At 49.4% G+C, this 16,569-nt stretch overlaps 1 pseudogene; it reads left to right on the top strand.

Moving 5' to 3' along the window:
- The first annotated feature begins 4,515 nt into the window (after positions 1 to 4,515).
- On the top strand, positions 4,516 to 5,078 carry LOC138276468 (heat shock 70 kDa protein 1-like; annotated as a pseudogene).
- Positions 5,079 to 16,569: the final 11,491 nt, after the last annotated feature.

A 16,569-nucleotide genomic window follows, 5' to 3' on the forward strand; every position in this document is an offset into this window, starting at 1 on the left:
TACTGGATGTGGTGCCGACCTCTGGTGACAGCGTCCAATGTCAAGAGCTCTGGACGGCAGGTACGGGCAGACGGGGGGTCACATGCAGAAAAAGCTTTTCATGAGGGATACAAGCTGGAGTGAATCGCACCCTTGTTGTCAATTTGTTGTGTCATGCACACACAGCGCCTGTTTCACAGATAACAAGTTTTAATAAATACACGGAGACTAGTATGGTGTCACTGGCCACGAGGAACACCTTCCCGAACTTTTATTCTCTCTGGTTCCATGTCACCGGACCTACCATCCAACTCCAAAACTTGGGGGAGCCTAACACTCCCTACCTCCCTTGGTGTGCGTCAAAACCAGGAGAGCAGGAGGTTGGTCGGAGGTGAATCTGTGGTATTGGTGGTTGCCGGGGGGTCTGGGTGCTGAAGCTGTGGTGGATGTATGCAATCTTGAGGTGCAAGTAATAGGCTATGGAGCTACAGAGGTCTTTGGATGGTGGGAAGTCATTAGCGTTGGAGCTGGGGTGGAGAGTTCCTTCACTACTTTGAAGAGCTCCTTGTGGCTGTGTGCATTGTTGTTGATTTGGTCTTTGAAGGTGGTTCTCTTTGCGGCTTGGATGAGTTGGTGGTGTCTATGGATGGTGTTTTTGAAGGCTGTGTGGTTGTACAGTCTGATCTTGGCGTCACTTTCTTTCGAGCCTTTGACAAGTTTGCTTAGATTCATGGAGGTCGGCAGTAAACCAGAAGGCATTTCTGTTGGTGCGTCTGTTGGAGGGATTCTTGACTGGGGCGAGAGTATTGGCACAGGTGTCGACCCATTGCCCCATGGCAGCTGCATCAGTGTCGGTGGTGTCGATGGGTGGGTTCCAGGAGAGGGTTGCGATAAGTTGGTCTTCGGTGACCTTGTTCCAACTGAGGTGGGGGATCCGTTGTGGGAGGGTGTGTTGTGGGTTTCTTGAAGGAGAAGTGGGTGCAGCGGTGATCTGTCCAGTGGAGTTCGGTGTTGTGGCTGAAGGAGACGTGATTGCTGGCAGAGAAAATAGGGTCGAGTGTGTGTCTTGCGGAATGTGTTGGTGTCGTGACGAGCTGTTTGAGGCCGAGGTTGGAGAGGTTGTCAAGCACGGTGGCGGTGTTGTTGATGTTGGTGTTTTCGAGGTGGAAGTTCAAGTCCTCAAGGAGTATATAGTCAGTGGATGCGTGCGTGCTGATGACGTCGGTGATGGAGTCGTTGAACTGCTGTCGGGACCAGGGGGGCTGTAGATGAGGGTCTCTCAGAGGGTGGTGTTTGGATCATTGTTGATCTGAAAGTGCAGGTGTTTGGCGGTGCTGAGGGTGTCTTTGGTGTTGGTCGTGATCCTGATGGTGTTCTTGTGGATGATGGCGATGCCTCCTCCTAGTTTGGTGGAGCGGTCCTTGCGGGTGATCTTGTAGCCATCCAGGATGGCTATGGTGATGTCAGGCGCTGAGGAAGGGTTCATCCAGGTCTCGGTCAGAAAGGCAACGTCTGGGGAGGCTGAATCGAGTAGATTCCATAGCTCTACTGCGTGCTTGTGGACAGAGAGGGTGTTGAGGAGGATACATCTGAGATGATTGCGTCCTGCCTTGGTGGGTGGGTCACTGGCGTGAGAGGCTGGTGAAGGTCCGCGGGTGGTCTGTGCGGAGGCTTGAAGGCAGGCAGGAGAGCGGCTGGTGTTGAGGTTGCAGAGGGTGGCGGCGTTGTAGTGAAGACGTGTGTGGCGGTGGTGGGGGGTAGGAAGCCAGAGGTTCTGGTGCTGGGCACAGACCAGGTGCAGACGGGCGCAGATGGGCTTGCCTTTGGCGCGCCTTCAACGCGTAGCACCCCACATTAAGTAGGAAGGTAGGGGAGGAGAGGACAGCTGGGAGGCGGGAGCGGGCGTGAAAAACAGTGTAGTGCGCTGACCAGTGATAAAACTAAGTAGCTCACAAACAATAATGAGGGGCAAAATGTTTTTTAATACATATTTACCAGTTTCACAGCATCAAGGGTCTTGATTTGAACCTATTAAAATATTGGTTTCCATCAGACTTCAGAATTACAAGAAAACTGTGCTGTGAGTTATATAGAAATGACACCCTACAGCCTTTCCTTTTACACTCCCTGCACCCCCACAAGAATGTGAGAGCTCATTTTCAAAAATCCTCTAACTTTGCAGTCAGATAAACAAAAGTAAACACCAATTTGCATTTTAAAACATAAGCAGCAATTTGTCAGAAGACATTGCCTAACATTTGACCTCTTTCTATGAGTGCACAACAGGTGTGACAAGATAAGAAGACAATTTAAACTCATCTTCATTGTTTTAACCTTTTGAACTCCAGAATGGTTATTATGGGGATGCCGCAGCACCCCACCACCCACCCTGCACCCCTACTTCGAGCATCTAGGAACCAAACCTGAGCCTAAAGTTTTAAATCTTGCACACCTAAAATCTTAGAGCAGCAGATCCCAATCTGTGCAGCGCTGCAGATCACTGTGCTGTTAAAACTAGCCAGGGAGTGCCATGAACAGATAGTGATGCGTTTCTGCAGCTGCATATTTTTTCAGAACTTTGGTGATGCCCTTGATTAAAAAAAAAACAGACAGAAGCCACTTTCTTTGTTCAGAGCACACAGCTTTAGGGTTCTTGTCTTTTCCAGAACCTTTGAGCAGGGTGGGGGAGACAGCTTCAAAATGTCTGGAACAATCAACAGAGTGTGCGCTGACAGAAAGAAATTTAGATAAATGTGGTGAAATAAGTTGAATGCTTTGTTCCTTCTTAATCCAAGTTTATTAAGAAGAATCCTTAAGTTACATTATAACAGTAACAGAGACACATGAAATACAACCAGCACCGTTAAACCTCCTCACACCAATGTCACATTCCAATCCTGACATCAATACTCATGTCAGAAGTCATGTCACCAGATTCCACTCAACCCACTCCACACTCCCAACAGTCTTCTACAACCATCACTACAATAAACCACGCCTCCTCCTCTCTAAATGGCTGTGATATTCCAAGCCTACAAGGTGCTCTATTTTGATTGGCCAGCAGATTTGATTGTCGCGTAGGCTCTCATTATTCTAATGAGACTAATGGATTTTGAGCGGCAAGATCGTTCACAGTGTGGGGGACTGAGTCTGACCCACGGTGGATGACACTTGTCACTCTAAATCCGGGTTTTGCTCCGGCTAACTAGCAGTGCCTCATCTCTCCCAAATGGTAGAGACAATTGGGCAGCTGAGCGCATGACATATTAATACTTCTCAGGGAAGTCGTGGTCACTCAGGTCACAACCGGTTCTCTCATACACAGTGTGGTCTCATATATAAATGACAATAGAAGCAGTGTAAGTTTTAAAGATTGGTTTAATAAAAACGACTGCATTTTAGATAGCAAAGCGTGAGCTGCAATAACCAGAACTACACAACACAGTAATATTAAAATAGTAACGATGAGAGTGAAGCACAAAAATAAAGCTATCATAGTGCCGCTAGGTTATTCTCTCTCTATGTTATATTTTCGAGCACAGCATCTTAAGCTCTAAGCCTGCCTTTCAGGTTTTCCCGGGAGGACATCGACCCTCATACCTGAGCAAAGGCCTGTAATCTGCATCAGCATCTGCAACAGGGCATTCAGCATACAGTTGTGGGTCCCTGGCTGGAATCTTCCTCTTGACATGTACTAGGACTAGAAAGTGTTTTTATAACTAACACACAGATGTTCTAAGAAAATGGCCCTACGTAAGGATGTGTATTTTCTACGAATGCTGGAGACTAAGGGCCAGATGTAGCAAGCAGTTTTGCCCATTCTGTGTCTATGGGAAAATGTGTTCGTACATATGGCCCTAAACTTCTACCACGTTTACCCTCAATGTACCAGACTGTAGCCTTGACTGAAGCATAGGGCGATCAAGAATGCATTATTTGAGAACACAGTGCTGAACTAAGCTAAACAGTGCAATAAAAGAAATTAAAACAAGACCGTAAAAACTGGTTATTGTAAAATAACAGTGCAACGCTGAATAAAATATATCTAGGGCAAAGTGCACAGCGGCCTAGTATGTAAAACTAACGTGCATGAAGCTATATTAAAAATGGCTACACTACATGATCATGCCAAAGCCTTCGAGAAGCTGTGCGTTTGTCACCACCCAGGTCTTTTTTAATTGGATTACACTTGCTAAACTTCATGAAAGGTCCAGATGTGTGAGAATCATGGAGCTGTGATTGGCTGTGGGGCGGGTTCTACTGCGTGTGGCTACTTAGTGTATACGGCTGCTCTAGAATAAATACAGGAGCCTGTAAGCGATGCAGTCAGTTCTGAGTAGGAGAACAGAGCAGACGATGTACAGACAAACCTAACTGAGAAGCAGTTTCCATCACCTTCGAAGAGAGAAGTTAGAGAGCAGCAGCAGAGAGGCCATTTTAAATAAAGGCTCATAAAAGCACATACCATAGCCAAAAGAAGTCTGAAGGCAGGAATCTGCCAAAAGAACCTCCCCAAATCTACAACTACTGCTGAAGATGTCTGCACCCAAAGACTTCACTATCGTTATCGCCCTGGGCACCACCTACTCTTGTGTGGGGTCTTCCAGCATGGCAAGGTGGAGATCATCGCCAACAACCATGGCAACCGGACCAGCCCCATCTATGTGACCTTCACAGACACTGAGAGGCTCACAGGAGATGCTGCCAAGAACCAAATGACCCTCAACCACAAAAACACGGTCTTTGATGTCAAGAGACTGATTGGCAGGAAGTTTGATGACAAAGTGATACAGGCTGACATGAAGCACTGGCCCTTCAAGGTGGTGAGAGATGGTGGGAAGCCCAAGGTGATAGTGGGGCATAAAGGAGAAAACAAGACTTTCTCCCCTGAAGAGGTGTATGTAATGGTGCTGACCAAGATAAAGGAGATCGTTGAGGCGTACTTGGGCCACCAAGTCTCAAAAACAGTCATCACTGTGGCTGCTTACGTCAATGATTCCCAGAGGCAGGCCACCAGAAATGCTAGAGTGATCGCTGGTGACGGTTATGTCCAGCACCAGAGCCACACTGTGTCATTTCCAGTACATCAGTCCTGCTGAGAAGGGTTGGAACTGTCTGAATGAGGGTGTACAGCAAAGCTGAGAAGCAATGGTCTGGTCAGAACAAAAAGTATGGCATCCTTGCTAAGTAGCCTTGTAACTAACTGCCCTACTAAACATATACCAGCCACTGTTTAATTTGAACTGGTGGTTGCAGGTGAGGCTTACCAGCACAAACGTTTGGGAACCAGGACTTACTTTTCATCATAAAACTTTGAACATGAGAAAACCGAAAATGTCAAAAGAAGAAAGAAGAGAAATGCAGGAAAGAAGTGACAAAAGGAGAAAGCAAGCATGAAAAAGAACCTGCAAACGTGGGATAATGGGGTGTGCAGGGAAGTGCGGTGGGTGAAATAGCGCAAGTCGCTGGCAAGACTAGACAGTCTTGTTATTTGGCAACCTTAACATCCAGCAGTCGGCTTCTGAGAGAAACGTTAGCCCAGGTACTTATTCTTTTATAAAGTAAGCACAACAGCAGCTGTGAAAAGGTGTTTGCTTTCAGTAGAGGTGGCAGATCCAGTAAAGGTATAAGACGGGCTCGAGTTGGATGCCAGTCTCTGGCTCAGCTCTAACTTCTCTGGGTCAGTGGACCCCAAAAAGAGCCATGCTTTCAAGTGTCTTTTTTCTGCCACCCACACATACTCTAAAGTCAGGCTGCAAGAATTAGCAACAAATATTAAGCTTTAAATTAACTGTTAGACCTGGCATCCTTGGCATGGTTTCCCCCTGACCTTTGCATTCTGATATCCTCATTTTTTTGCTTCATTTTTGCTGGCCTTAGTATTCTGTACACGTTACCACTGCTAACCAGTGAGAAAGTGTTCGCTTTTGATCCATAAAACATGGTAACATTGGGTTATCCTCAATTAGTATATTTACTTTACTTATAAGCCCCTAGTAAGTAAACTTCCTGTGCCCAGAGCCTCTAAATTAAATGCTACTAGCGGCCTTGCAGCACTGATAGTGCCACACACTTAAGAAGCCCATGAAACTTGTCTCAGGCCTGCCATGGAAGAGCCTGTGTGTGCAGTTTAAACTGCCATGTCGACCTGGCAAAATGATTACTTTGCCAGCCCCAAACATTCCTTTTTAATACATGTGTCAGCCCTAAGGTATGACCTAGGCAGCCCCAAGGCAGGGTGCAGTTGAACATGTACTTTTAAGGTGTCCTGGTAATAAAAAAACACTTCGCTACTGCAAGGCCTATATCTTCCATGGTAACATTGGGATTACTTTATTACACCTTATACGTACAATTCACAATGTGGAAGAGATACATTTTTCAAGCTTGGTGTCTCTGGAATCGCAATTTAAAATAACAATTGATGATGAAGTTAGATTTTAAATTGTAATTCTGAAAATGCAAGTTTAAGAAAGTTGACATTTTCTTACTTTATCCATTTTGCTGCCTGTCTCTGATCACATGTCTGAGTTGGGTGAGGTGGGCTTTGTGTATTCCCCTTAGACAGCCACACACAAAGGGAGCTTAGGTGCGACATGATGGGCCATCTGTGTGCTGATAGGCCATCTTGGGCAGGGTGGAAGGGAGGAGCTGGACACAGCCCTACTTACACTTGAAAAGACTATGTCCCTCATTACAACATTGGTGGTAAAAGCTGCTTACTGCCATGCAGAAGACCGCCAACACACCACCGTGCCCGCGGAAAACCGCCACAGCTATTATGACCCACAGCACGGAAACCGCCAAAATTCAGACACCCACACAAGTCCGCCACACCAAAGGTCAGTGATAAACTGGTGAAAACAAAACCTCCACCGTCACGCCAACAGAAATACGCCCACACTATCACGACACACGAATCCACACGGCGGTCTTTCAACCGCATTATTCCATTGGCGGTACACACCGCCACGCTCAAAATACACACACATCTACAAAACACAGCCACACTGGACAGTTCAAAATACACACACTTGATACACATACACATACCACTACCACACACCCAATACCATATATAACACACACCCATATCATCCACAAACCCCTATGACCAAAATTCACGAAGGAAGGCCAGAGAGAGACACCATAAACAACTAACAAGCATCCACAGGCACACAACACCATCACCCACATAACTTCCACGCACCTCACTACACACAACTACATATCAGCACACTTATCACCACACACACCACCCCACACATCACCTACACCATCCCATGGCATGGCAAAGACACCCCAGGTTCTCAGAGGAGGAGCTCAGGGTCATGGTGGAGGAAATCGTCCGGGTAGAGCCACAGCTATTCGGATCACAGGAGCAGCACACCTCAATTGCAAGGAAGATGGAGCTATGGCGAAGAATAGTGGACAGGGTCAACGCAGTGGGACAGCACCCAAGAAATCGGGATGACATCAGGAAGAGGTGGAACGACCTACGGGGGAAAGTGTGTTCCGTGGTCTCAAAACACCACCTGGCGGTTCAGCAGACTGGCGGCGGACCCCCACCTCCTCCCCCACAACTAACAACATGGGAGGAGCAGGTCTTGGTGATTCTGCATCCTGAGGGCCTCGCAGGAGTCGGTGGAGGAATGGACTCTGGTAAGTCAAATCTTAACTATTACATCCCCCACCCCACCTGCATGCCAGCACATACCCCCACCCTCACCCCCATCACTCCTACTCCTCACAAATGTCCCACTATCACAACCCACCCATCCCAACACCAAGCCCTGCATGCAACAACAACGCATGGATACACAGCACTAAAGCATGCCCACTGCACATACCCATACACCCCCCTAAACCATCATCACACGAGGTCCCACACAGGAATGCAAGCATTGGGGTACACGGTCACCCACCCATTGCACACCATGGCACACACAGATGTAATAAACATCCTTTTATACCCCTTCAGGACCCCTACCCAACGTCATCGGACAGGAGGGTCCACACATGTCCACACCACCAACAGAAGAGGCCCACAGTGATGACAGCACCTCTGTCCAACTGGATCTAGATGACCAGCCCGGCCCATCGGGGACCTCGGGACAGTCGGTTCCCCTCACACAGTCACAGGCCACTACAGACCTTCCCCCTCTGGAAACACCAGCACAGCACCCACCCAGCGGGCCCATACCTCCGTCCCCAGGACACATCAATCAGCTGTGTGTCCACCACTATAGGGAACCCAGGCTAACCCACCACCCCAACAACAACAGGGACCTGGGGGCAGTGGTAGTGGGCACACAGTCCAGGGGACGGAGGCCCAGGAACACAGGGGAAATGGGAGGGCTGCTGTGCGACAGGGGTCGGACAGGCCAAGGGAACCCACTCTCCACGAGGCCCTCTCCTCCATCATGGGAGCCTACCACCACTCCCAGGAAACAATGGCAACGGTACTAGCCAAGTTTCAGGAGACCCAGCGCATGCAGGAGGAACAGTATATGGGCTTCAGGGAGGAACTCAGAACCATCAACTCCACCCTGGGCACCATCGTAGGGGTGCTGAAGGAACTCTTCAACACCAGGAGGGACACTGTGGCACTACAAGGGGCCCCTGACACTAGCTTGGACGATGAACTGCCCACCACCTCCGACGGCGCTAGTGGACAGGACACCCCGCCACAGGACCATCCCACCAGCACCCCACCCCCTGCAGAGGGAGAATCACCTCGCAAACGGTCCCTGAGATCCAGGAACAAGACAGAGAACGATGCCAAGACCCTCGCCAAGAAATGAGACCACCCTGATTTTCATCCTTCTGTCCCACTTTGTCACCCTGTCCATCCTTAAACTGCCCCAGCTCCACTTCCTATGCCCATATGGGCAATGCACCTGTCAGACTAATAGACTGGACTCTGCCATGGACATTCCTCCACCATCACCCCTCACCATTTTACTACCCCCTCCAATATTGAGCACTTACATAAACACCCTTAAAGCACAAAACAATCTGGAGTCTGTCTGTGATTTCGTAATACTGTATTAGCAATAACTGTGTCAAAAAGCTTTTTTCATTGGTAATGTCAACATACCTATGTCACACAGCTCTAGTCCATGAGGAATCAAAGCAGAAGTCACACAGTGGGACCCACATCTGTGAAATTGTAAGAGAAAGTGACAACTCAGTGACCATACACTGGGTGAAAACGACAGACAGTAGAGAGGCAGTAGTGATTAAGTACATGTAGTAGGCAGGTCTGTACTCTTACATGTGTCTCACTGGAAATATTGCTGGATCACTGAGTCCCTGTTGTCCATGTCTTCTTCCTCTGCTTCCTCGTCTTCACTGTCCACAGGCTCCACAGCTGCCACAACACCTCCATCTGGACCATCGTCCTGCAGAAAAGGCACCTGTCATCGCAAAGCCAAGCTGTGAAGCATACAGCAGGCCACAATGATCTGGAACACCTTCTTTGGTGAGTAGAATAGGGATACACCTGTCATATGGAGGCACCTGAACCTGGCCTTCAGGAGGCCGAAGGTCTGCTCGATCACCCTCAGAGTTCTCCCATGGGCCTCATTGTAGCGTTCCTTTGCACTTGTCCTGGGATTCATCACTGGGGTCAGTAGCCATGACAGGTTGGGTTAACCAGAGTCACCTGCAAATGGCGAGGGACAACTGTTAGACACACAATAACCTGGAGGGATATCCCCAGACCCAGACAACCATTCCCACTGACTAGCTTCCAGGTGCTCACCTAATAGCCACACTCTGGAGTTGACCCATCACATAAGGGATGCTGCTATTCTGCAGGATGTAGGCGTCATGCACTGAGCCAGGGAGCATGGCATTCACATGGGAGATGTACTGGTCTGCCAAACATACCATGTGTACATTCATTGAATAATAACTCTTCTGGTTTCTGTACACCTGTTCACTCCTGTGGGGGGGGTACTAAAGCCACATGGGTCCTATCAATGGCACCTATTATGTTGGGGATATGTCCCAGGGCATAGAAATCACCTTTCACTGTAGGCAAATCCTCCACCTGAGGGAAAACGATGTAGCTCCGCATGTGTTTCATCAGGGCAGCACGTTGGAAAACATAGACTGGGACATCCCTGATGCTATGGTCACTGTTGTTTGAAATGACCCACTTGCAAGGAAATGGAGCACTGACAGCACCTGCACTTGAGGGGGGGATTCCTGTGGGATGGCGGATAGCTGACATCAGGTCTGGCTCCAACTGGGTACACAGTTCCTGGATTCTGGCACGGTCAAGCCTATATGTGATTATCACATGTCTTTCCTCCATTGTCAACAGGTCTACCAACGGTCGGTGCAACGAAGGATGCCGCCATCTCCTCACATGTTCCAGCGGACGGTGCCTATGAAGGACAACAGCAAGCACAGAGTCAACCAACTCAGAGGTACGTACCCACAGCTTACACAGAACACCATTCATATTCAAAAAGTGGCCTGTATGTGTGTTAAGTCTAGGCCTAGGTATGTGTGACGCAGTTGAAAATGAAGCCATGTGGGCCCCTGAAATGGCAGCTGCCTGACCTGTAAAGTGGGACAATGAGATGTGAGGTAACTGCGCTGGTGTTGTACACCGTCGCGGTAGGCGGTCGAAGACCGTGGCGCAATGATGCATTGGTTAACATTGGACCCTATGGGTCCCAGGAGCCAATTGCGATGTACGCCGGCGGTGACGGTACGCACTGCCGCGGAAGTGACCGCCATTTTCTATCTGTTTAATCACTAGATACCTGATCTTCGACAGGAGAGGACCTACACTACAAGTGCTGCTGTGACCTCGGTCTGGAAGAGACAATGGTTCGAGTGTCTGGGGAAAGGGCCCCTGCCTTCACACCGGAGGAGTTGGGGAAACTCGTGGACGGGGTCCTCCCCAGTACACGCTACTCTACGGTCCTCCAGACAAACAGGTAAGTACATAGGGAGCATGATGTATGGGCTATGCCTGTGTGGAGAGGAGTGGATGTAAGAAGGAAGGGGGGAGAGTGCGGCGTGCATGAAAGGACGGTGAATGCATGTGCCACATGGTAAGGGTAGGGATGGGGGCCAATCACTTTGACGGTGCAGTTGGTAATAACTGTCTCTTCCCCCCTGTACAAATCATGTAGGTCAACACCCACCAGAAAAAAACATATTTGGCGTGCCAGCGCCAAGGACGTCTGGACCGTGGGTGCTCTACCACAGACGGAGCACCACTGCCCGGAAAAGAGGGGAGGACATTCGCCGCTGGAGCAAGAAGATGGCGGAGCCACAGCTGGGGATGGCCTCCCAACGTGGGAGGGGTGCCTGTCGCACCATGACCCCCCTGACGTTCAGGATCCTGGTGGTGGCGTACCCGGAGTTGGATGGGCGCTTGAGGGCATCACAGCAGCCACAAGGGGGGTGAGTACACTCGCATTCTGCTAACTTTGGGCGCAGTGGAGGGGTCTGGGTGGGGGAGGTGGGCTGTGGGTTTCCCTAGGCCAGGGCGAGTTCCGTAGGCAAGGTCCCTCCGTAAGGCAGGCCATGTGGCACCCCACCCCACCTCTGTCATGCCCCTGTGTCATCTATGTGTGCAGATGTCATCCATAGCCTTGTAGGCCATTTCCCAGGAATTGAACAGTGGAGCCCAAAAGTGTGGCGTAGTGCAGGGGGCTTCTGTGTCTGTCGTGTCCGCCAACGGTAGCGGTAATACATGCACTCAACATGTCTTTCTTCTGTCGTCCCCCCCTTTTTGTGGTCTCCCTGTTCTTGTGTGCATTAGCATCATCAGGCGGAGGAGCAGTGGCACCGGAGCACCAGGGGGCTGCATCCCACATGGCCATGGAGGGCCACACTACGGAATCGGACTTCACCAGTGGGACGGAGGGCGAGGGGAGCTCCACGGCGGGGACAGGAGCTGAGACCAGTGACACGGACACGTTGTAGGAGGCTGGACTGGCTTGTAGTGAGTACCAAGGGGTACTTGCACCTTGCACCAGGCCCAGTTATCCCTTATTAGTGTATAGGGTGTCTAGCAGCATAGGCTGATAGATAATGGTAGCCTAGCAGAGCATCTTAGGCTGAACTAGGAGACGAGTGAAGCTCCTACAGTACCACAAGTGTCACTTGCACAATATCATAAGAAAACACAATACACAGTTATACTAAAAATAAAGGTACTTTATTTTTATGACAATATGCCAAAGTATCTCAGAGTGTACCCTCAGAGTGAGGATAGCAAATATACACAAGTTGTATGTATACAATACCAAAAATATGCAGTATAGTCTTAGAAAACAGTGCAAACAATGTATAGTTACAATAGGATGCAATGGGGACACATAGGGATAGGGGCAACACAAACCATATACTCCAAAAGTGGAATGCGAACCACGAATGGACCCCAAACCTATGTGACCTTGTAGAGGGTCGCTGGGACTATTAGAAAATAGTGAGGGTTAGAAAAATAGCCCACCCCAAGACCCTGAAAAGTGAGTGCAAAGTGCACTAAAGTTCCCCAAAGGACAAAGAAGTTGTGGTAGGGGAATACTGCAGGAAAGACACAAACCAGTAATGCAACAACAATGGATTTCCAGTCGAGGGTACCTGTGGAACAAGGGGACCAAGTCCAAAAGTCACAAGCAAGTCGGAGATGGGCAGATGCCCAGGAAATGCCAGCTGTGGGTGCAAAGAAGCTTCTACTGGACAGAAGAAGCTGAGGTTTCTGCAGGAACGAAAAGGGCTAGAGACTTCCTGTAGGAAGTTGGCTCTGTATGCACTATTTCAAAGTAAGGAATAGTATGCACAGAGTCCAAGGGTTCCCCTTAGAGGTAAGATAGTGGCAAAAAGAGATAATACTAATGCTCTATTTTTGTGGTAGTGTGGTCGAGCAGTAGGCTTATCAAAGGAGTAGTGTTAAGCATTTGTTGTACATACACACAGGCAATAAATGAGGAACACACACTCAGAGACAAATCCAGCCAATAGGTTTTGTTATAGAAAAATATCTTTTCTTAGTTTATTTTAAGAACCACAGGTTCAAATTTTACATGTAATATCTAATTTGAAAGGTATTGCAGGTAAGTACTCTAGGAACTTTGAATCATTACTTTAGCATGTATACTTTTTACATAAAACACAAATAGCTGTTTTAAAAGTGGACACTGCAATTTTCACAGTTCCTGGGGGAGGTAAAGTTTTGTTAGATTTCACAGGTAAGTAAGTCACTTACAGGTTTCAGATTTTGGTCCAAGGTAGCCCACTGTTGGGGGTTCAGAGCAACCCCAAAGTTATCACACCAGCAGCTCAGGGCCGGTCAGGTGCAAAGGTCAAAAAGGTGCCCAAAACACATAGGCTTCAATGGAGAGAAGGGGGTGCCCCGGTTCCAGTCTGCCAGCAGGTAAGTACCCGCGTCTTCGGAGGGCAGACCAGGGGGGTTTTGTAGGGCACCGTGGGGGACACAAGTCCACACAAAAAGTACACCCTCAGCAGCGCGGGGGCGGCCGGGTGCAGTGTGCAAACAAGCGTCGGGTTTCCTTTAGTTTTCAATGGGAGACCAAGAGGTCTCTTCAGCGATGCAGGCAGGCAAGGGGGGGGCTCCTCGGGGTAGCCACCACCTGGGCAAGGGAGAGGGCTTCCTGGGGGTCACTCCTGCACAGGAGTTCCGTTCCTTTAGGTGCTGGGGGCTGCGGGTGCAGGGTCTTTTCCAGCCGTCGGGAAATGGAGTTTCAGGCAGTCGCGGTCAGGGGGAGCCTGGGGATTCCCTCTGCAGGCGTCGCTGTGGGGGCTCAGGGGGGACAACTTTGGTTACTCACAGTCGTAGAGTCGCCGGAGGGTCCTCCCTGAAGCGTTGTTTCTCCACCAGTCGAGTCGGGGTCGCCGGGTGCAGTGTTGCAAGTCTCACGCTTCTTGCGGGGAGTTGCAGGGGTCTTTAAATCTGCTACTTGAAACAAAGTTGCAGTTCTTTTGGAGCAGGGCCGCTGTCCTCGGAAGTTTCTAGTCTTTCTTGAAGCAGGGCAGTCTTTAGAGGATTCAGAGGTCGCTGTTCCCTTGGAAACAGTCGCTAGAGCAGGTTTCCTTTGGAAGGCAGGAGACAGGCCGGTAGGACTGGGGCTAAAGCAGTTGGTGTCTTCTGTTCTTCCTCTGTAGGGGTTTTTCAGCTCAGCAGTCTTCTTCTTCAGGTAAGTTGCAGGAATCTAAATCTTAGGTTCAGGGGAGCCCTTAAATACTAAATTTAAGGGCGTGTTTAGGTCTGGGGGTTAGTAGCCAATGGCTACTAGCCCTGAGGGTGAGTACACCCTCTTTGTGCCTCCTCCCAAGGGGAGGGGGTCACATCCCTAATCCTATTGGGGGAATCCTCCATCTGCAAGATGGAGGATTTCTAAAAGTTAGAGTCACTTCAGCTCAGGACACCTTAGGGGCTGTCCTGACTGGCCAGTGACTCCTCCTTGTTGTTTTCTTTGTTTCCTCCGGCCTTGCCGCCAAAAGTGGGGGCCGTGGCCGGAGGGGGCGGGCAACTCCACTAGCTGGAGTGTCCTGCGGTGCTGTGACAAAGGGGTGAGCCTTTGAGGCTCACCGCCAGGTGTTACAGCTCCTGCCTGGGGGAGGTGTTAGCATCTCCACCCAGTGCAGGCTTTGTTACTGGCCTCAGAGTGACAAAGGCACTCTCCCCATGGGGCCAGCAACATGTCTCTAGTGTGGCAGGCTGCTGGAACCAGTCAGCCTACACAGAGAGTCGGTTAAGTTTCAGGGGGCACCTCTAAGGTGCCCTCTGGGGTGTATTTTACAATAAAATGTACACTGGCATCAGTGTGCATTTATTGTGCTGAGAAGTTTGATACCAAACTTCCCAGTTTTCAGTGTAGCCATTATGGTGCTGTGGAGTTCGTGTAAAACAGACTCCCAGACCATATACTCTTATGGCTACCCTGCACTTATAATGTCTAAGGTTTTGCTTAGACACTGTAGGGGCACAGTGCTCATGCACTGGTGCCCTCACCTATGGTATAGTGCACCCTGCCTTAGGGCTGTAAGGCCTGCTAGAGGGGTGTCTTACCTATACTGCATAGGCAGTGAGAGGCTGGCATGGCACCCTGAGGGGAGTGCCATGCCGACTTACTCATTTTGTTCTCACTAGCACACACAAGCTGGTAAGCAGTGTGTCTGTGCTGAGTGAGGGGTCTCCAGGGTGGCATAAGACATGCTGCAGCCCTTAGAGACCTTCCCTGGCATCAGGGCCCTTGGTACCAGAGGTACCAGTTACAAGGGACTTATCTGGATGCCAGGGTGTGCCAATTGTGGATACAAAAGTACAGGTTAGGGAAAGAACACTGGTGCTGGGGCCTGGTTAGCAGGCCTCAGCACACTTTCAATTCAAAACATAGCATCAGCAAAGGCAAAAAGTCAGGGGGTAACCATGCCAAGGAGGCATTTCCTTACACAACCCCCCCCCCAAACGAAAGAGGATGAGACTAACCTTTCCCAAGAGAGTCTTCATTTTCTAAGTGGAAGAACCTGGAAAGGCCATCTGCATTGGCATGGGCAGTCCCAGGTCTGTGTTCCACTATAAAGTCCATTCTCTGTAGGGAGATGGACCACCTCAACAGTTTTGGATTTTCACCTTTCATTTGCATCAGCCATCTGAGAGGTCTGTGGTCAGTTTGAACTACAAAGTGAGTACCAAAGAGGTATGGTCTCAGCTTTTTCAGGGACCAAACCACAGCAAAGGCCTCCCTCTCAATGGCACTCCAACGCTGCTCCCTGGGGAGTAACCTCCTGCTAATGAAAGCAACAGGCTGGTCAAGGCCATCATCATTTGTTTGGGACAAAACTGGCCCTATATCATTTTCAGAGGCATCTGTTTGCACAATGAATTGCTTGGAGTAATCTGGAGCTTTTAGAACTGGTGCTGTGCACATAGCTTGTTTCATGGTGTCAAAGGCCTGTTGGCATTCTACAGTCCAGTTTACTTTCTTGGGCATTTTCTTGGAGGTGAGTTCTGTGAGGGCTGTCACAATGGATCCATATCCCTTCACAAACCTCCTATAGTACCCAGTCAAACCAAGGAATGCCCTGACTTGAGTCTGGGTTTTTGGAGCTACCCAGTCCAGAATAGTCTGGATCTTGGGTTGGAGTGGCTGAACTTGGCCTCCACCTACAAGGTGTCCCAAGTAAACCACAGTTCCCTGCCCTATCTGGCATTTGGATGCCTTGATAGAGAGGCCTGCAGATTGCAGAGCCTTCAAACCCTTCTTCAGGTGGACCAGGTGATCCTGCCAGGTGGAGCTGAAGACAGCAATATCATCAAGATAAGCTGCACTAAAGGATTCCAACCCAGCAAGGACTTGATTCACCAACCTTTAGAAGGTGGCAGGGGCATTCTTTAAACAAAAGGGCATAACAGTGAACTGATAATGCCCATCAGGTGTGGAGAATGCTGTCTTTTCTTTTGCTCCAGGGGCCATTTTGATTTGCCAGTACCCTGCTGTTAAGTCAAAGGTACTTAAGAATTTGGCAGCCCCTAATTTGTCTATTGGTTCATCAGCTCTAGGTATGGGATGGGCATCTGTCTTGGTGACAGAA

The sequence above is a fragment of the Pleurodeles waltl genome, unplaced genomic scaffold, assembly GCF_031143425.1.
Source record: "Pleurodeles waltl isolate 20211129_DDA unplaced genomic scaffold, aPleWal1.hap1.20221129 scaffold_39, whole genome shotgun sequence".
NCBI lineage: Eukaryota > Metazoa > Chordata > Amphibia > Caudata > Salamandridae > Pleurodeles > Pleurodeles waltl.